This window comes from Lithobates pipiens, unplaced genomic scaffold (assembly GCF_037356315.1).
Source record: "Lithobates pipiens isolate NorthernLeopardFrog02 unplaced genomic scaffold, aLitPip1_a1.2 Scaffold_17, whole genome shotgun sequence".
Lineage (NCBI taxonomy): Eukaryota > Metazoa > Chordata > Amphibia > Anura > Ranidae > Lithobates > Lithobates pipiens.
Genome location: NW_027507755.1, coordinates 15,787,108 through 15,808,688, shown reverse-complemented (window position 1 = coordinate 15,808,688; position 21,581 = coordinate 15,787,108). Strand labels below are relative to the sequence as shown.

Genomic DNA, 21,581 nt, shown 5'->3' with positions numbered 1-21,581 from the left:
AAACCCACAGCCCCTTTTTTTTTAACTAATCCTTGATAACCATTTGAGAAATATAATTAAGAAAGCACATGGAGCAATTAGGATAGAATGTTGCTACAAGCCCTGTGGAAATAGACTGCAATAATTACAGATATTTAAAAAAAAAAAAAAAAATCTGATAAATAGCTTTTGGGAATTTGACCTTGTTTATTTATTTATTTAATTATTTATTTATTTCCTCTGCTGCATGCCCATGAATGGCAAGTTGTTTATAGGCATTGTAAAGGGTCTGATGGATTGGTATACGCTTTCACATTTTTGGAGATAAATGAGATTTTTTTGCATAAGTAGGCAGACTGTTGTTAAAATTTGTATGCAGTGCGTGGCACGTAGCGAAGACTTGTATTAGAGACAACCCATGACAGATTATAGTCTAAGCTAAATGGTGATGATGAATTAAATATGAGTTGCCACTCATTTACCCATCGTGTGAATAATTTGTTCCCTGTAACAAGGCCAGCTCTGCATGCCCCAATACTCTCCAGCGGTACGAATGATTGAAGCATCACTTTCAACCACTAGGTAGTGGAAGGGTTAACTCCCAAGCAACAACAAGCACTCACAAGATGTGGAGGTCCTCGTTATCACCTGGAGAATTTCCCATTGGGAAAAAGCTATTTAACCCACCAACAGCCATTGTTTTTGTTTTTTTCCCCAATGGACAATGGGAATGACCTCTATTCCCTTTTTCCGTGCATACGCTGCTTCTAGATATCTAAGAAGAGTGGACTCATAGCCAGTCTTTGTGGTGTGCAATTATTAGGAGGATAGACAGATCACCATACACCTGAGGATGATCCAAGACATTCTCCAAACCTTCAATACAAAGGGACAGTTTACTGTCCTTCAGACTTCAGGGGGGCTGGACTGTGGCCGTCAGGAGTAGAAAATGCCCCAGCATTAGTTGGAGTAAACAATGTCCCATCATTGTTTACTCCATCATTGTCCCATCAACTGCCACCAATGTCCCATTGGTGGCAGTGATCCAAGACATTCTCCAAACCTTCAACGCAAAGGGACAGTTTACTGTCCTTTAGACTTCAGGGGGGCTGGACTGTGGCCGTCAGGATTAGAAAATGCCCCAGCATTAGTTGGAGTAAACAATGTCCCATCATTGTTTACTCCATCATTGTCCCATCAACTGACACCAATGTCCCATTGATGTCAGTAAGAGGAATTGTGCCCCATGGTTTGTGTCATTTGGGAGGAATTATACCCCACCATTGGTGTCATTGGACCCCATTGTTGGTGCCAATGGGAGGAACTGTGCCCCATAGTTGGTGTCATTGGTAGGAATTATACCCCATCATTGGTGTCATTAGTAGGAATCGTGCCCCGTCATTGGTGTCATTGGACCCCATTGTTGGTGTCAGTGGGAGGAACTGTGCCCCATCTTTGGTGTCATTGGTAGGAATTGTACCCCGTCATTGCTATCATTGGGAGGAATTGTGCCCCATCATTGGCGTCATTGGTCCCCATTGTTGGTGTCGTCGGGAGGAACTGTGCCCCATCACTGGTTTCATTGTTAGAAATTGTGCCCTTTTGCTGGTGCCAGTAAATGAAATGGTGAATAAAAGCAAGCAAAGGGCCACATCCAGCCCCAGTCCACAGTTTGGAGACCACTGATCTAAGGTCAAGTATTATACTTTAGGTGATGTTGTAGATATCCCATGTTGGATATGAAGTCAACACTCTGAGGTTGTAGGCACCAGTTCTCCCACTGCTCAGTGCCATTTGGTTCATCTCTTTAAGTTAAAGTGATTTTTTTTACATAACAAACATGTTATACTTACCTCCTCTGTGCAGTTGGTTTTGCACACAGCTGCCTGGATCCTCCTCTTCTCAGGTCCCTCTTTGCTGCTCCTAGTCCCTCCCTCCTTTGAGTGCCCCTCAGGCAGCAGCTTGCTACAGGGGTCACCCAAGCCCAGTCAGAGCTCCATGTATACAATCAGACATGGAGCCCAACTTGGCCCCACCCCTTTCTCCATTGATTGGCTGGCTGACTTTGATTGACAGCCTCGGGAGCCAATAGCGCCACTGCTTTGTCTCAGCCAATCAGGAGGAGTTCACTGGATGGCTGAGGGGATCATGGCTATCGCTGGAGAGAGAAGGAGCTCAGGTAGGTAATAAGGGGGGTGCGGGGGGGGGGGCTTCTACACACAGAAGGTTTTTTATCATAAGAAGTCATCTGAGGAGCACTTAGTAGGCATTCATCTCTGTAGGTTCACTCATCATCTGGGGGAGCACTTGGTAGGCATTCATCTCTGTAGGTTCAGTCATCTAGGGAGCACCTGGTAGCCATTCATCTCTGTAGGTTCAGTCATCTGGGGAGTACTTGGTAGGCATTCATCTCTGTAGGTTCAGTCATCTGGGGAGCACTTGGTAGGCATTCATTTCTGTAGGTTCAGTCATCTGGGGAGCACTTAGTAGGCATTCATTTCTGTAGGTTCAGTCATCTGGGGAGCACTTGGTAGGCATTAATTTCTGTGGGTTCAGTCATCTAGTTAGCACTTGGTAGACATTCATCTCTGTAGGCTCAGCCATCTGGGGAGCACTTGGTGGGCATTAGAAATGTATTGAGTTCCCTCTTTTGATGCTTGTGCTCTAAGGATGGCCAGATGCAGCCCATCAAAAAGGAGACAATGCTACAGACTCAAGCATTGCTTGCAACAATCAAGCCAAGTTCTAACTTAACCAAAATGACTTCTTCTCGCCAATGAAAGAGCTCAGTGTAAAACAAAGTAATTTTCTAACATGGTGGAAAAATTAATCCACAAGCAATCTTCACCTGTTTCCACTTTTGTAGAAGAGGGAGGACAGGCTTTTAACATGTGTGGGCTGCGTATGTGTATTAATTTAGCCAAGAAGAGCATAAGGATCCCCCATCAAGGGGTTGAGAATATGACTCTCGCCTGCTATCAGTGCTTGTTAGAGAGCTGTCCATCCAAGGATACTCTACAGCTTTTCACATACTTGCAGATCTCATGGCTGACTTCAAGGTATGTCAGTTGTAATAGCATCATCATGACCACCATTCCCTTGAAAGACTGCTGACAACAAAATTTCCTAGTCATTACTGAATTCCCAATGTCATGTACCCTTTTTTCTTGCAATGTGCCAAATGTTGCCAATTTCTATAATGATTCATCAAATCAGTGGTTCCCAACCTCAGTCCTCAAGTACCCCCATGGTTTCAGGATTTCCTTCATCTCGCACAGGTGCTTTAAATTAACGTCAATGCCTTGGAATTCATTGAAGCTATTTTATCTAAGGGAAATTCCCAAAACATGGCCTGTTGCAGGGGTACTTAAGGGAACGAGATTGGAAAACGCTGCATTAAATGAATGATACAAAAGGCAGCCAAAAACCTTGTTTGAACTGCTATTCACAAAATGTTTGCTGCTGGCTATACACACTTCGATGTTATTATCCGAAAAATCAAAATTATCAAATTGGCAAAAAAATCGCTTAGCCATAACTTCCCTTCCCTTCAGAGTCGACCAAACTGAATCCATTGATCATTTTTACATCAATCAGCAGCATTCAAATGCTTTGGTCATGAATTTGATTATATTTTGATCAATCAGGTTATGACTTTGCATGGTAGAAACAGAAGAACGATCAACTACTTATAGTCGTATTTTCTAAACATTGATCGAAATCCGTTTCCCGTGTGTAGCATGTCAATCAATTGCATTGTTGACTACAGATTGATTATTTCTATTGATCAGAAAGGAAAATCGATCAAGTAGAGAAGCGTGCCAAGAGCAGGCAATAAGGGTTTGCAAAAAATGATCATGTATGTCTTATGCAATTCTCAATGCTTGCTTTCATCTCCCAATGTATGGCCAGGCACATCAAATGCTAGCAGCAAGCAAGTGAGGATTCCAATGTTGTAAGAGGAAAGCACTGGCACTGCTCTGGCTGTAGAGAGACTGATAGAGACCCATAAACTTCTATGGGGATGCTGTCCGAGGTGCTGAAATCCCGCTAATAGAGTTGCATGCATTTACAGACACCTGCTGCATATGAATGCTGGTATATAGCCCAAGAATGGCACAGCCACCCTCAATGGGCACTATTTATCGGATGCACATGTATTAGAATGCCTGCAAATAATTCCTTTTGCAACACAATGCAATGCTCAGCCAAGCCGCAATTAAGTGCATGCACAGCTATAACAATGGCACACGTTCTTAAAAAAAAAAAAAAAAGGTTGCAATTAATTTAATCCTAAATCTTTGATTTGCAAGACAACAAATAGACTTCAGATGCTTGTTACGTGTCCAGCTTCAGGGATTACAGAGTCTGCATCCAACTAGGACCACAATGCAAGTGCAATGTCCATCAGCAACATGAGCGTATAATATAAATAAATCCAATATCTAATAAAAAAAAAGAAAAAAATCAAAGCAGTGATCCCTGATTAGCTGCTGTGGTCACTACTTTGTCTGTAGACATTACACGTTAAAATAAAGACTAATATTCAGTACCTGTCAGCTGGAGCAGGGAGATGGAGCTTCAGATTCCGATAGGTGTAGGATCCAGTCTTCCAGCCTCCTGAGATGGGCATCCAAGGTTACCCCTCGACCCTCCCTGGTCAATGCCCTGTGGCACGATTGTATATCCAGGACCCAGATGGACAGAGCCTTGTGGGGGAGAGGATGAGAAAGGACCCAGCGATCCACACTACACACTGATCTCCAGCAAGTCAGACGATGCCACCTGCTTCCCTCCTCTCTGTGCTGCATCCAATACACTAGAGGTGCGAGATAGGGGGGTCCTGTATTTTGGTGGAGGTGCTGGGAATGCGAGGTCCCAGGTGAAAGCTCAGATCATGCTTGGTGACAAGTGTTCCAGATCCTCATGCCTGAGCTAGTGTGAATAATACACTCCTACACCTCTGCACAGCCCCTACATCCATCCTAACTCCTTCCCTGCCACACTCATCACTGGCAAGGAGAATGTGTCTGCTAGGGGGGGTCACCCCTCTACATAATAATAATAATAATAACAACAATTATGGTAACCAATCTATAATCCTCAATGCTGGTTATTAAAGCTTGTCTCCAGGGAGATAAGACACAAAATAATGCTACATCAATTAAAGGTCTACATCCATTAAAGGAAAATCCCACCTTTTGCAAAAAATAAAAAATAATAAGCGTGAAAAAAGCAAAAGTGTGCATTTATCATTATTATTTATTATTATTATTATTATTATTCATAATGATAATTGCTATTATTATTATTATTGTTAATAATAAATTATTATTATTATTATTAATATTATTATTGCATTTATTTTTTTGCATTACAGCCTGCAAAGCATTGCAACTGCAATCTAGAGAAAGAAGGAAGAGTCTGCAGCTCCACCTCTTGCAAAAAAAATAAATAAATATTAAAGTGATTGTAAATGATCCCCTTGTAAAACAACCCATTCAGTTTAAAATAGAAATGAAAGGCAAAACATTTTTGTATAGATGGAAAAAAACAAAACATTATAAATACCTTATTTCCCTTGTTCACTACATTTCCTCTGCCCTCAGCTGCATAACAGCTGGGGGGAGGAGAAGCAGCAGAACACTGAGCTTCCCAGTAGCTTCCCAGTAGTTGGCTGTGCAGAGGGGGAAAGGAGGGTAGGCGAATGGGCGAATGGGTGTCAGGACATGTCTGATCATTGGAGGAGAGTACACTGGCGTTCCCAGCATAGCTAGAGAACTAACCATGGTAGGAAAGCAGGGGAACTGGCAGAATCACCAGGGATTTCACACAAAGGAAGCAATAGGAAGAAAACAGGATATGTTTTTTATACAAGTACATGGTATAGCAGACTCATATCATGAATATGAAGTGTTGGAGTAACAAATGCTATAAGGGTGAGTTCACACCTACACCTCTGCACAGCCTCTACATCCTAACTCCTTCCCTCCCACACTCATCACTGGCAAGGAGAATTTGTCTGGGGGGAGGGGGTCACCCCTCTACTTAATAATAATAATAATAATAATAGTAACCAATCCATAATACTCAATGCTTATTATTAAAGCTTGCCTCCAGGGATATTTATAAGACACAAATTAATAATAAATCCATTCAAAGAAAATTCAACCTTTTGCAAAAAATAATAAGTGCACCCAATTGCAAAAAACAAAAGTGTGAATTTATTATTATTATTATTATTATTATTATTATTATTATTATTAATAATAATAATAATAATAATATTTTTTATTTGCATTACAGCCTGCATAGCATTGCTCAAAGGAGAAAGGAAGAGTCTGTAGCTCTGTATCCATTAAAGGAAAGCTCCACCATTTGCAAAAAATATTAACGCAGACCTTCAGTCGTTTTTTTCAACTTTCCATCTATTAAATCTTCTGCCCTTGTTGTTTTAACTTTGGATAGTAAAACTTTTTTTTTCTGCCAGTAAATATCTTATACAGCCCACTGTTTCTTGTCTGGTCATTAGCCTAGGCTTATGACATCATGCATCAGCTCTCACTCTTCTGAGAGTTTGCCAGAAAGGGAGAGGGGGTGAGGCATAAGAGGGCCAATGAGAGCTGCAGAGCTGGAGGTGTGCCTCTGTAAATCCAGGAAGTGATCAGGCAACAGCTTCAGCTGCCCACAGCTAAAATGGCTGCAGCCAGACTCAGTAGAGGGAGATTTCTGCAGCATATTTGGCAAGTACAGAATCACAGTATATATAAAATAATATGCAAAGTGGTTGGAGGGAAGCTTCAGAATGGCAAGGATGTTTTTATTGCAAATTATGTGAGCAGACAGTTCCTCTATAAATACACATATTTGCAAAAAGAAAAAGTGTATTTTTTTTTTTTTTTTGTATTACAGTCTGCATGGCATTGCAGCCGTGATCAAATCAGGAAGGAAGAGTCTTTAACGCAATATCCATTAAAGAGGAAGTAAAATTTCATCTTTAAATTTTACCTATAGCTAAGCCTATAATAAGGCTTAACTATAGGTAGTGTAAATATATCCTAAATGCGCGCCATTTAGGAAATACCGTACATGCAACCAGTGACATCACTGGCACATGCGCTCAGAAGGAACGGCCAACTGTGCCATTTCTTCAGAGCCCTGTGCCGCGACTGGCGGCTCCCGTGCCAGTGCCAGTCCCTGAGCCGGAATCAGCGAACTTGGAAGCAGTGTCCAGTGATGACATCGCATCGCTGGAAGGCTTCGTTTTCAGATAAGTTTCACATAATGTGCTTGTGCTATTATGTCATGCGTACTAGCGAATTATGCCTTTACCTTGCAGGGAAGAAAAAAAACTACAACCAATTTAAATACGCAAAAAGCAAAAGTGTGTATTCATTTATTTTTTGCATTAACCCCCCTGACGGTCTTCCCGAGTCTGGCTCGGGGTGGAATTTTTATACCAAAAGCGGTAACCCCGAGCCAGACTCGGGACCGCATCGTTGGATCCAGGAGGAGGTTTACTTACCTTCTCCCTCGGATCCAGCGTTGTCTCCCCGCTGTACGAGTGAGCCGTGTCTCGCTCGATCTATCACATCGCCGATCTCCGTTCCCTGAGAGCGCTGGGACGCACGGGGACGGAGATCGGCGCCAAATTCAAAAAGTGAAACGCACACATTACATACAGTATAATGTAATCTTACAGATTACATTGCTGTATGTAATTATTTCACATCCCCTTTGTCCCTAGTGGTCTGCCCAGTGTCCTGCATGTAGTTTTATATTATAAAAACTGTTCTTTATGCCTGTAAACTGGAGATTGTCCATAGCAACCAAAACTGTCCCTTTACATCAAAAATGATTTCAGACCAACTAGAAAACAGCGATAATAAATTAGAATCACTCGCAGAATTGAGGGATAGTGATTTGTGGGGAGATCCGTCATCAAATACTGAAAAGTAATGACAGCGACAATTCTGCAACTGAGCAAATTTCAGTGTTTTTGATTTGATTACATTATTGAATCATTTTTATTATTGTTATATTATTATTTGGTACAATTATTTATAATTATTTATTATATTATAATTTATGATTTCATTTTTCAAACTTTATTATACCCGGGATGTCTTTGGACAGATTTAAGAGAGTTATTCCTAAGAATTACAGGACTACAATATAAAACGCCAAATTTTCATGCAAAATAATGGTACCGCTTTTAGCACCTAAAATCCGAAATAATCGTAACGCCAGGCAGGTTAAAGCCTGCATCAAAGGAGGAAGGAAGGGTCTGTAGCTCTGTATCCATTAAAGAAAAACCTCCACCTTTTGCAAAAAATATCAAATACATCCATTTGCATTTCTTCTTTTGTTTTTGCTTTACAGCCTGAAAAGCATTGCAACTGCATTCAAAAGAGGAAGGAAGGAAGGGTCTGCAGCTCCTCCTCTTGCTAAAAAAAATAATTATAAAGCGATTGTAAACAATCACCTTGCAAAACAACCCTTTTCAGTTTAAAACAGAAATTAAACATTTTAAGAGCCGGTTCACACCACCAAAATGTCCTTTAGATGTGTTTCAGATGTATTACTGCATGTGTGTTTTTAACACCTTTTTTGGGCTTTTTGCTGTATTCTAGTACAGTTCTGTGCCGGAAAAAATCAGCATGTTGTACTTTTTTTTAGTGGAACTGAAAAGCACTGGAACACACTGCACTGGTGGGAACTATGCCACTGGAACCCGTATAACCTACTTTCCAGGCTTTTTTGATGCAGGAAAAAAGCACTGCAATGGACCCTAAATGCACCCATTTGCAAAAAGTAAAAATGTGCATTTATTACCTTTTTTACATGGAAGCCTGAAAGCATTGTAACTGCGATTAAGGCTCAGTTCACATAGATTAAGGCTCAGTTCACATATGAGCCGAATGCAGCTCACAACAGGGGTCCAGGGCGTGCTGGTTCACCATTTAAGGTCCAATTTCAGCCTGAATTTTGGTCTGAATTCGGACCTGAAACGGACCAAAAGGCGCACAGCGTTTTTCTGCAAAACCTGCTGCAGAGATATGTGAACTGGCTCCATAGAGACCCCAGGGCCGTCTTTAAGGCAGGGCAAAAGGGGCAGCTGCCCTGGGCCCTGTCATTGTTGTGGGGCCCAAAGCAGCTGCCTCATACTTGCCAACTATCCCAGTTTACATTCACTTGAAGTTTTACTCCTGTGCTGCTACTAATGCTGCCCAGCTCTGCCCTATTGTTGTGTACAGATGACTCACCTGCAGACCTGTGTTTACATGTAAATACTGGCATTCATATGTAAATAGCATTGACATGCATATGTAAATAGCTGAGGCCAACTGTATTGATATATAAATAAAGGCAGCATTCATAGGTATATCATGCCCCCCTGCAGTGAGGAGAAGATGTACTGTAACCTATAGCAACCAGTGAGCAGTATTACTGTACAGCAATCTCTAGCAGCCAATCAACAAGCAGAAATGTGCTGTAACCTCTAGCAACTAATCAGTGAGCCTTAAGGAGTGCTGTAACCTCTAGCAACCAGTCAGTGAGCAGTAATGATATGCTGTAACCTCTGGCAACCAATCACAATCGCTGCCTGATCTGATACAGTAAACTGATTTTAAGTCTAGCTGCTATTTATTGTATGTCTCAGAGAAGGTGGAGAGTGAAATTGCATGGGGGGAGGGGGGCCCTAAGAAAAATTTTGCCCAGAGTCCAATCAATATTAAAGACGGCCCTGAGAGACTCGCTGCAAAAATATGTGAACCGGCTCCATAGAGACCCACTGCAGAGATATGTAAACCAGCTCTGTAGAGACCTGCTGTGGAAATATGTGAACAGCCTTCATAGAGACCTGCTGCGGAGATATGTGAACCGGCTCCATAGAGCAGTGTTTCTCAACTCCAGTCATAAATGCGCCCCAACAGGTCATGTTTTCAGGATTTCCCTCAGATGAAACGGCTGTGGTAGTTACTAAGGCAGTAAACTGATCAAATCACCTGTGCAAAATAATGGAAAGCCTGAAAACATGACCTGTTGGGGTGCCTTGAGGACTGGATTTGAGAAACACTACCATAGAGAACCGCTGCGGAGATATGTGAACCTGCTCCATAGAGACCCACTGCGTAGATATGTGAACCGGCTCCCTAGAGATCTGCTGCGGAGATATATGAACCGGCTCTATAGAGACTCGCTGCGTAGATATGTGAACCGGTTTCATAGAGACCCACTGCAGAGATATGTGAACTGGCTCCATAGAGACCTGCTGCGTAGATATGTGAACTGGCGTCATAGAGACCCACTGCAGAGATATGTGAACCGCCTCCATAGAGACCCGCTGCAGAGATATTTGAACCGCCTCCATAGAGACCCAGTGGGGTGATATGTGAACCAGCTCTATAGATACCCGCTGCAGAAATATGTGAACCGGCTTCATAGAGATCTGCTGCAGAGATATGTGAACCGGCTTCATAGAGATCTGCTGCAGAGATATGTGAACCGGCTTCATAGAGACCTACTGCAGAGATATGTGAACCGGCTCTATAGAGATCCGCTGCAGAGATATGTGAACCAGCTTCATAGAGACCTGCTGCGGAGATATGTGAACCGGCTTCATAGAGACCTGCTGCAGAGATATGTGAACCGGCTCTATAGAGATCCGCTGCAGAGATATGTGAACCAGCTTCATAGAGACCTGCTGCAGAGATATGTGAACCAGCTTCATAGAGATCCGCTGCAGAGATATATGAACCAGCTCCATAGAGACCCGCTGCAGAGATATATGAACCACCTCCATAGAGACCCGCTGCAGAGATATAAGAACCAGCTCCATAGAGACCCGCTGCAGAGATATGTGAACCAGCTCTATAGAGACCCGCTGCAGAGATATGTGAATCGGCTCCATAGAGACCTGCTGCGGAGATATATGAACCGGTTCTATAGAGACCCACTGCGGAGATATATGAACCGGCTCCACAGAGAAGCAGTCAAAATCTCCTGGTATTGCAAACTGGATGTAGAGATCCCGCATGTCAATGGATTATAAGTGCGAATGCGGAGATCCCGCATGTCAATTGATTATAAGTGCGAATGCGGAGATCCCGCATATCAATGGATTATAAGTGCAGTGAAATCCCTGCACTTGTGCTACATTGAGACCTACAGTTAGTTGGCCATGGTGGCAAATGGGGCTTGTAGTTTTTGAAATGGCTGTGTGGGCAGAGCAATGCACAGCCATGCTGATTTCAAATCTGATAGGAGCTGGTGGGAAGAAAGATCCCCAGGATCTGTAGGAGTAGGGGTTGGTTTGAGGCCAGCCAGAAAACACCAGCCGCCATTGGTCTTCAGCCTGCAAAGAGCTGGTAACTGTCATCCAATGGCTCTCTGCTCTGCCCCTCCAATGCTCACTGGAGTGACAAGCTGTGGAAGGGCTGGGAGTGGCAGGCTCAGGCTCTCAGTCACTCACTGAGAGGCTAATCTAGTTATTGGTCCAGGCATCTGGGTGGATCCCATCTGTAAAGTCTTTCCCAAGCCTGGATCAGCTGAGTGACGTAAACTCACAGAGGGCTTTAGCCTGCTGTTGTCTGAAAATGAGTCAGAGGAGTGCAGAACGAACTGAAGTCCCATGATCCATAGGAGAAACATAACCAAAATAGCTTTGGCTATACTTCTCCTCTAATAAACCATTATATTTCAATGCAAGTAGAGTAATAATTACTTGTACGTGATTGGGTATTAACCTCTTTCAGCAGAGCTTAGACTCCGGAGAGGAAGGACAGAACTGGGCTCTAATAAGGTGTGCTGCATGCAAATGTGTTGACAAGGAGCATGCTGACTGGAGGAGAGATGAGAGTGACAGAGAGATGCATTCATTGGTCTGCCGCTTCTCCTTTCACATGCTGGGTAGAGCGATACGACCTGTAATGCCGTGTACACACGAGCGGAATGTCCAACAGAAGAAGTCAGACGGAAGATTTTCATCGTATATTCCGCTCGTGTGTATGCCTCATCTGACTTTTTACGTAGAAAATTCTGTGGACCTAGAAAAATAACATGTTCTAAATATTTCTGACGGGACCAATTCCTATCGGGGAAAACCGCTCATCTGTATGCTGTTCCGACAGACCAAAAATGACGCATGCTCTGAAGCAAGTACGAGACGGAAGCTATTGGCTACTGGCTATTGAACTTCCGTTTTCTAGTCCCGTCGTACATGTTGTACGGCACCGCGTTCTTGACGGTCGGACTTTCGTGTGATTGTGTGTACGCAAGACAGTTTCAGTGGAACTCCGTCGGAAAAACCTTCAGAGTTTATTCCGACGGGAAAACCGGTCGTGTGTACGTGGCATTAGTGTTATTGAACTGCAGTAGAGAAAAATCAAGTCTCCTTCTCTGCCAGAAAGAGCTTTGCTGTGTAACAGAGCTGTATAGATGTAAAAACTAGATAGGCAGAAATAAAAATTCTTTGGTAGATAAAACAGCTCCTGTATATGAATTTCATTTGTGTACATAACAGTTTTCCTGGCGTTCAGTTTTCAATATTCTAACATAACAACTGGCACAGCATAGCAATACATTCAATTAAACAATCATCTGAGACACAATTGGGCAGATTCATTAAACCTACAAGTGATGGTATTGGGTAAGGATGAGTATTTGGGTCTGAGGATTTGCTTTGTCTTGGTTTACAATGACTGCGGGAATGTCAGTCCCAACTTCGGGGGCAATTTCAGAGACATCTGTGCGGGTTTCTGCACATATGTCAATGGAAATCGCACCCCCCGAAATCGCCAAAAGTGGTACAGAAACTACTTTTAGGAATCGTTGCGGCGTAGCACAGATTTGGATGCTGCCATTGCCGCCGATTGAAATTGCATGCCAAATTGCATCAATGTGAAACAGAGTTTAAACCTTTTCATCAGCTCACTTTGTAAATCCCCAGTACAGGCAGTTTACTCAAATGTTCAGCCCACACTGATGCCATAATAATGGGGTTGATGTCACAGCGGTAAGGGGAAAATAGCCACACTGCCTGAAGTCAGCTGTAACGGGACCCCAGTGTGATCTAATAAAGGGTCTAAACGACCCCTTTACAACCACACTTCACATGGGGCAGGTTATGCATATCTATTGATTATATGACAGAGTGGATTTTCTGTTTCAGTGATTTTTATTGATTTTCCAGAAATTTTGCAAGCATTTGGAACAGTTTTCTATGAGGATACTCTATCAAGGATGTAGCAGAATCATACCAACATACATTATGTTAAGAAAAGTATTGGGACGCCTGCCTTTGCACCCACATGACATTTAATGGCATCCCAGTCTTGGTCCGTAGGGTTCAATATTGAGTTGGCCCAACCTTTGCAGCTATAACAGCTTCAGCTCTTCTGAGAAGGCTGTCCACGAGGTTTAGGAGTGTGTCTATGGGAAAGTTGGACCATTCTTCCAGAAGTGCATTTGTGAGGTCAGGCACTTATGTTGGAGAGAAGGTCTGGCTCACAGTCTGCACTCTAATTCATCTCAAAGGTGTATTGTCTGACTCTGAGCAGCCCAGTCAAGTTCCTCCACCCCAAACTCGCTCATCCATGTCTTTATGGACCTTGCTTTGTGCACTGGTGTGCAGTCATGTTGGGACAGGAAGGGGTCGTCCCCAAACTGTTCCCACAAAGTTAGGAGCATGAAATTGTCCAAAATTTCTTGGTATGCTCACGCCTTAAGACAGGGGTGTCCAAACTTTTTTCAAAGAGGGCCAGATTTGATGAAGTGAACATGCACGAGGGCCGACCATTTTTCCTGACATTCTTTGAACCATTAAAATTCGGTCTAAGTGTGTTCGTTCGAACACCAATACACGGCCCAACAAGAATTCTCTTGCCTTTGTGGCTGTGTGTGTTGAAGAGATGAGCTCGGGCGTGTTATTTGGATATACCGTATTTATTGGCGAATAAGAGGGAAGTTTCAGGAAAAAACCTTAAAATTTTAAATAAAAAACTGTAAAGCAAAATAAGGGTCAGTGCCCATCTGCGCGCCCACCATTGCTGGGAATGCAGCCCCCACCATTGCCAGGAATGCAGCCACCATTACCAGGAATGCAGCCACCATTAGCCAGGAATGCAGCCACCATTGCCAGGATTTCACTCACCATTAGCCAGGAATGCAGCCACCATTAGCCAGGATTTCACATACTATTGCCAGGAATGCAGCCACCATTAGCCAGGAATGCAGCCACCATTAGCCAGGATTGCACTCACTATTAGCCAGGAATGCAGCCACCATTAGCCAGGAATGTACTCACCATTAGCCAGGATTTCACTCACCATTAGCCAGGAATGCAGCCACCATTGCCAGGATTTCACTCACCATTAGCCAGGAATGCAGCCACCATTAGCCAGGATTTCACTCACCATTAGCCAGGAATGCAGCCACCATTAGCCAGAATTTCACATACTATTGCCAGGAATGCAGCCACCATTAGCCAGGAATGCAGCCATCATTAGCCAGGATTTCACTCACTATTAGCCAGGAATGCAGCCACCATTAGCCAGGATTTCACATACTATTGCCAGGAATGCACCCACCATTGCCAGGAATGCAGCCAATATTAGCCAGGAATGCAGCCACCATTAGCCAGGAATGCAGCCACCATTAGCCAGGAATGCAGTCACCATTAGCCAGGAATGCAGCCACCATTGCCAGGATTTCACTCACTATTAGCCAGGAATGCAGCCACCATTAGCCAGGATTTCACATACTATTGCCAGGAATGCAGCCACCATTGCCAAGATTTCACTCAATATTAGCCAGGAATGCAGCCACCATTAGCCAGGAATGTACTTACCATTGCCATCAGTGCAGCCTTGGAGGGGACATGGATAGGGCTGAACGAGTGCCAAAGAACAGGAGAATCTCCTGTTTACACAGCGGCCTCTTTAAGAGAAAGTCCCGCCTCCTTTGATGGACAGAACAGTCGTCCAATAGCGGAGATGGGACTTCCTATTACAGAGGCTGCCGTGTAAACAGGAAATACACCTGTGTGCACGGCGCTCGTACAGCCTCCTATCTCCAATGCAACCAGACTATATATCTTTTGTGGCCCCGGCGCTGGGAGATCGCCGGGGGCCACAAAAGATATATATGTTTAGATTACGAGGCGGGCCGTTCAAAACCGGGCCGCGGGCCGCGATTGGCCCGCGGGCCGGACTTTGGACATGCCTGCCTTAAGATGTATCTTCACTGGAACTAAGGGGCCAAGCCGAACTCCTCAAAAACAGCCCCACACCATAATCCCCAAATGATTTGGATCAGTGCACAAAGTAAAGTCCATAAAGACACGAATGAGCGAGTTTGTGCACTGGTCCAAATCATTGGTGGAGGGGGGATTATGGAGTGGGGTTGTTTTTCAGGGGTTGGGCTTGGCCCCTTAGTTCCAGTGAAGGGAACTCTGAAGGCGTCAGCATACCAAGACATTTTGGACAATTTCATGCTCCCAACTTTGTGGGAACAGGTTGGGGATAGCCCTTTCCTGTCCTGACATGACTGCACACCAGTGCACAAAGCAAGGTCCATAAAGACATGGATCAGTGAGTTTCGGATGGAGGAACTTGACTGGCCTGCACAGAGTCCTGACCTCAACCCAATAGAACACTTTTAGGATGAATTATATGCCTGACCTCACAAATGCGCTTTAGACATGTGCGCCGTCAATAAATTAGTTTTGTTTTATTCCGTTCTGTTTCATATTAGCCATTAATTTGCATTTCGTAATTCGCAACCGAAATTCCATTTGGATTCGTACAAAATATGAATTTTAGTTAGGTTCGTTAACTTTTCGTAACAATTACGAATGTTCGTTATGATGAATTTATCATTATGAGGGGCTCACACCATCCCTGCGCTGTGCTGACTTCCTGGGTTTTTAACTTCATCATAACGATTAATTGTAATTAACGAACATTCTTATTTTGTCCGATTCTGAATTTCCCATCGACTACCAGTACCAGTCTCCCACTCCCATATTAAAAAAGGCAATTTTCCCAACCCTCATTTAGCAGCAGAAGAAAACCTCTGATTGGGCAACAAAACACCAGTCACGTTTCCATTGTAACGGAATTTGGATCCGAAATTCGTAAACTAAATTTCGTATTTCCTACAAAATTCGGAAGCATAGCAATTCATATTTCGGATCCTCCCGAATGTACAAATTTATGGAAATTTGTAAGAATTTTCAATTTGTACGAAACTAATCGCACATGTCTAATGCGCTTTTGGAAGTATAGTCAAACATTCCCATAGACACACTCCTAAACCTTGTGGACAGCCATCCCAGAAGAGTTGAAGCTGTTATAGCTGTAAAGGGAGGGCCAACTCAATATTGATCCCTACTGACTAAGACCGGATGCCATTAATGTTTATGGGTAAAGGCAAGCGTCCCAATACCTTTGACAATATAGTGTATACCAAGGCACTGTAGGAGTCCATTTGGTCAGATCAAATGTCAAAGAGTAGATCCCAAGACCAAACGCAGAAGCCCAAAAGGCAAATGCTGAAAGTAGATCTAGAATTAGACTAAAAATGTAAAGGGCCACAATACAAGCTCACAGATCCAATCTGGCCCCACACATTGTCAATGCCACAAAAGTGCCAATCACAAATGACCCAACATATATAAAGATATTCTCAGTATAGAGGACAAGCAGGCAGAGTCGTTTTTATGATATTCGTTCATCACTGGTTGTGACGCCGCTCATTTCAGCTACTCTTTATAATCACACCTCCTGTGGTTGCTAAGTATTGCCTGAAGAAGACCCCCCCATGGATTAGAGGTCGTCGCTATGGTATAGGGAGGTTTGCTTGTTGTATCAGACAGAGAAAGCAGGAAAATCTACCTTGCTGCTATATATGGGCAGTTCACAGTACGCTTTAAACAGTTTACTCACTAAAATATTTTATTTAAATTAGTTTAAAAATGGCCTAAATGTTCTATTTGGAAATACCAAGTGCAAACATGCTGCAAATGTTACCAATGTAACCAAAACTGCTAATAGTAATAGTTGCCAAGGAAGGGAAACCCCATGTAACTGGTAATAACAACTAAATAACATTAGAGTGTATCTAAACCAAAACACTCAAGCCAAATATGTTGCTACACCTAATCAAGGGGTCTCCAATACCCGATGCCCTCATAATTATATACTAATACCAGTATTATCATTATTTCCTATCTTAGTTATTATTATACCTTTTGTTTGCAAATGAAAATATAACTAAAGACAAAACTTTTTTTTTGTCATTCTTTTTATTACTGTCTGTGCCCCCCCCCCCCCTTAACCACCTCAGTACAGTGCAGTTACACCCCCTTCCTGACCAGACCAATTTTCAGCTTTCAGCGCTCTCACAGTTTGAATGACAATTACTCAGTCATGTAACACTGTACCCATATAAAACTTGCGTCCTTTTTTCCACACAAATAGAGCTTTCTTTTAGTGGTATTTAATCACTAGTGGGGGTTTTATTTTTTGTGCTATAAATAAAATAAAACGTAAATTTTGTGAAAAAAATGCCTTTTTCTTAGTTTCTGTCATAAATTATTGCTAATTAGTAATTTTTCTTCATAAATTTTGGCCAAAATTTATACTGCTACATATCTTTGGTACAAATAACCCACATTAGTATATATTATTTGGTCTTTGTGAAAGTTATAGAGTCTACAAACTATGGTGCCAATCACTGAAAATTGATCACTTCTGATCAGGCCTTCAGTACATCAGGTGTATCTCATTTCTTGAGACACTAACAAGTCAGGAAAGTACAAATACCCCCCAAATGACCCCTTTTTACAAAGTAGACATCCCAAGGTATTAAGAAAGTAGCATGGTGAGTTTTTTTAAGTTGTAATTTTTTCCCACAATTCTTTGCAAAATGAAGATTTTTTATTTATTTTTATTTTTTTTTACTAAATTGTCATATTATCAGGTTATTTCTCACACACAGCATATGCATACAACAAATTACACCCCAAAATACATTCCGCTACTCTTCCCGAGTACGGCGATACCACATGTGTGAGACTTTTACACAGCCTGGCCACATACAGAGACCCAACATTGATGTAGTACCTTCAGACGTTCTACGAGCAAAAATGACGCATCTCATTTCTCAACCACCTATTACACTTTTGAAGTCCCTGGAGTACCAGGACAATAGAATTTCCCATAAAATGACCCCATTTTGGAAAGCAGACACCCCAACGTATAATCTGTGAGGCATAATGAGTCTTTTGAATGGTTCATTTTTTTCCAGAAGTTTTTGGAATATGTGGAAAAAAATTAAAACGCATTTTTTTTTTTACACAAGTTTGTCAATTTATAAGATATTTCTAACACATAGCATGTATATAGCAAAAATTACATCCCAAAATACATTCTGCTACTCTTCCCGAGTACGGCAATACCACATGTGTGATACTTTTACACAGCCTGGCCACATACAGAGCACTAACATTGATGTAGTACCTTCAGACGTTCTACGAGCAAAAATTACGCATCTCGTTTCTCAACCACCTATTACACTTTTGAAGGCCCTGGAGTACCAGGACATTGGAATTTCCCATAAAATGACCCCATTTTAGAAAGCAAACACCCCAACGTATAAACTGTGAGGCATAATGAGTCTTTTGAATGGTTATTTATTTTCCAGAAGTTTTTGGAATATGTGGAAAAAAATTAAAACGCATTTTTTTTTACACAAAATTGTCAATTTATAAGATATTTCTAACACATAGCATGTATATAGCAAAAATTACACCCCAAAATACATTCTGCTACTCCTCCCGAGTACGGCAATACCACATGTGTGTGACTTTTACACAGCCTGGCCACATAGAGAGGCCGAACATTGAAGTAGTACGTTCAGGCGTTCTAGGAGCATAAATGACACATCTTATTTCATTCCTACCCATCACACTTTTGAAGGTCCTGGACCACCAGGACAGTGCAATTACCCACAAAATGACCCCATTTTGGAAAGCAAACACCCCAACGTATATTCTATGAGACATGGGCTGCAAATAGGTACTCGGGTACTCTGATGGGCTGGAGATAGGTACTCGGGTACTCTGATGGCCTGGTGACAGGTACTCGGGTACTCTGATGGCCTGGTGACAGGTACTCGGGTACTCTGATGGCCTGGTGACAGGTACTCGGGTACTCTGATGGCCTGGTGATAGGTACTCGGGTACTCCGATGGCCTGGTGATAGGTACTCGGGTACTCCGATGGCCTGGTGACAGGTACTCGCGTACTCTGATGGCCTGGTGACAGGTACTCGGGTACTCTGATGGCCTGGTGACAAGTACTCAGGTACTCTGATGGCCTGGTGACAAGTACTCAGGTACTCTGATGGCCTGGTGACAAGTACTCAGGTACTCTGATGGCCTGGTGACAAGTACTCAGGTACTCTGATGGCCTGGTGACAAGTACTCTGATGGTTTGGTGACTGGTATTTGGGTACTCTGAAGGGCGGTGACAGGTACTCATATGGACTGTGACAGGTACTCGGGTACTCAGATGGACTGTGACAGGTACTCGGGTACTCAGATGGACTGTGACAGGTACTCTGGTACACAGATGGACTGGAACAGGTACTCGGGTACTCAGATGGACTGTGACAGGTACTCGGGTACCCTGATGGACTGTGACAGGTACTCGGGTACCCTGATGGACTGTGACAGGTACTCGGTACTCTAATGGACTGTGACAGGTACTCGGTACTCTAATGGACTGTGACCGGTACTCGGTACTCTAATGGACTGTGACAGGTACTCGGTACTCTAATGGACTGTGACAGGTACTCGGGTACCCTGATGGACTGTGACAGGTACTCGGGTACTCAGATGGGCTGTGACAGGTACTCGGGTACCCTGATGGACTGTGACAGGTACTTGGTACTCTAATGGACTGTGACAGGTACTCGGGTACTCTAATGGACTGTGACAGGTACTCGGGTACCCTGATGGGCCGTGACAGGTACTCGGGTACCCTGATGTGCCGTGACAGGTACTCGGGTACCCTGATGTGCCGTGACAGGTACTCGGGTACCCTGATGTGCCGTGACAGGTACTCGGGTACCCTGATGTGCCGTGACAGGTACTCGGGTACTCTGATGTGCAGTGACAGGTACTCGGATACTCTGATGTGCCATGACAGGTACTCGGGTACTCTGATGGGCCGGGACAGGTACTCGGGTACTCTGATGGGCCGGGACAGGTACTCGGGTACCCTGATGGGCCGGGACAGGTACTCGGGTACCCTGATGAGCCGGGACAGGTACTCGGGTACCCTGATGTGCCGTGACAGGTACTCGGGTACCCTGATGTGCCGTGACAGGTACTCGGGTACTCTGATGTGCAGTGACAGGTACTCGGGTACTCTGTTGTGCCGGGACAGGTACTCGGGTACTCTGATGTGCCGGGACAGGTACTCGGGTACTCTGATGTGCCGGGACGGGTACTCGGGTACTCTGATGTGCCGGGACGGGTACTCGGGTACTCTGATGGGCCGGGACGGGTACTCGGGTACTCTGATGGGCCGGGACGGGTACTCGGGTACTCTGATGGGCCGGGACAGGTACTCGGGTACTCTGATGGGCCGGGACAGGTACTCGGGTACTCTGATGGGCCAGGACAGGTACTCGGGTACTCTGATGGGCCGTGACAGGTACTCAAATACTCTGATGGGCTGTGACAGGTACTCAAATACTCTGATGGGCTGTGACAGGTACTCAAATACTCTGATGGGCTGTGACAGGTACTCTGATGGACTGTGATTGACAGGTACTATGAGGGGTGGTGACAGGTCCTCTTTATTGGGGGGGGGCAATCAGTATGTTTGGTGTACACTGTATGCGGTAACGAGATGTTACCGCAATCTCCTCCTCACACACGATCGGTGTGTGAGGAGGAGAACCCGGTAACATCCCGTAACATCCCGCGATTTGTTTACATTTGAGTGATCGGCTGTGAAAGGATCACAGCCGATCACGTGGGTAAACAGCCGGCCAATGGCTGTTTACCAGCGTCGGTGACGAGCAGTGTTCCCGGGGAACACGCCGCCACCGACGTGCACGCGCAGCGCGCTCGCGATCGCGCGCATGCGCCGTGCACGTTCGGGGTGTTACCATCTGTGATCGGCCGTGACTTCATCACGGCCGATCACGTGGTAAACAGCCATAACGAATGGCTGTTCACCCCCTTCGGTGGCGAGCGGTGTCTCCGTGACACGCCGCCACCGAAGAAACAGGGATGCGCGCGCACGATCGCGCGCATTCCCTGTTTAAACGGGAGGCCGTCATATGACGGCCTCCCGCCACAATAGCTGCGCCGCCTGGCCGTCATTTGACGGCCGGCGGTCAGCTACTAGTTAATGAGATTCATTCTCTCTATTTGTCCTCTTTAATTATCGTATTGTTAATTATTAATTGATCATTATTAATTATTATTAATGAATTATTAATTGTTAATAATTAATGAATTATTCATTGTTAATTATTATTAATTAATTATTATTATTATCTTTTGTACCACCACCTCCTCCC

General features: G+C 43.8%; 1 protein-coding gene across 8 annotated transcripts in view; it reads right to left on the bottom strand.

Annotated features, from left to right (window-relative positions):
* The window catches only part of GRM5 (glutamate metabotropic receptor 5), a 517,392-nt gene that overhangs the window by 481,678 nt on the left and 14,133 nt on the right, over positions 1 to 21,581 (bottom strand). For 7 of the 8 annotated variants that reach the window (XM_077485017.1, XM_077485010.1, XM_077485015.1 and 4 more), the window contains exon 1: positions 4,533 to 4,977. The exons of the other annotated variant lie outside the window; for it this stretch is intronic. The gene's annotated coding sequence lies outside the window, so the exon portion shown is untranslated. Of the gene's footprint in view, positions 1 to 4,532; positions 4,978 to 21,581 lie in introns of those variants that run through there. 8 annotated transcript variants of the gene reach the window in all.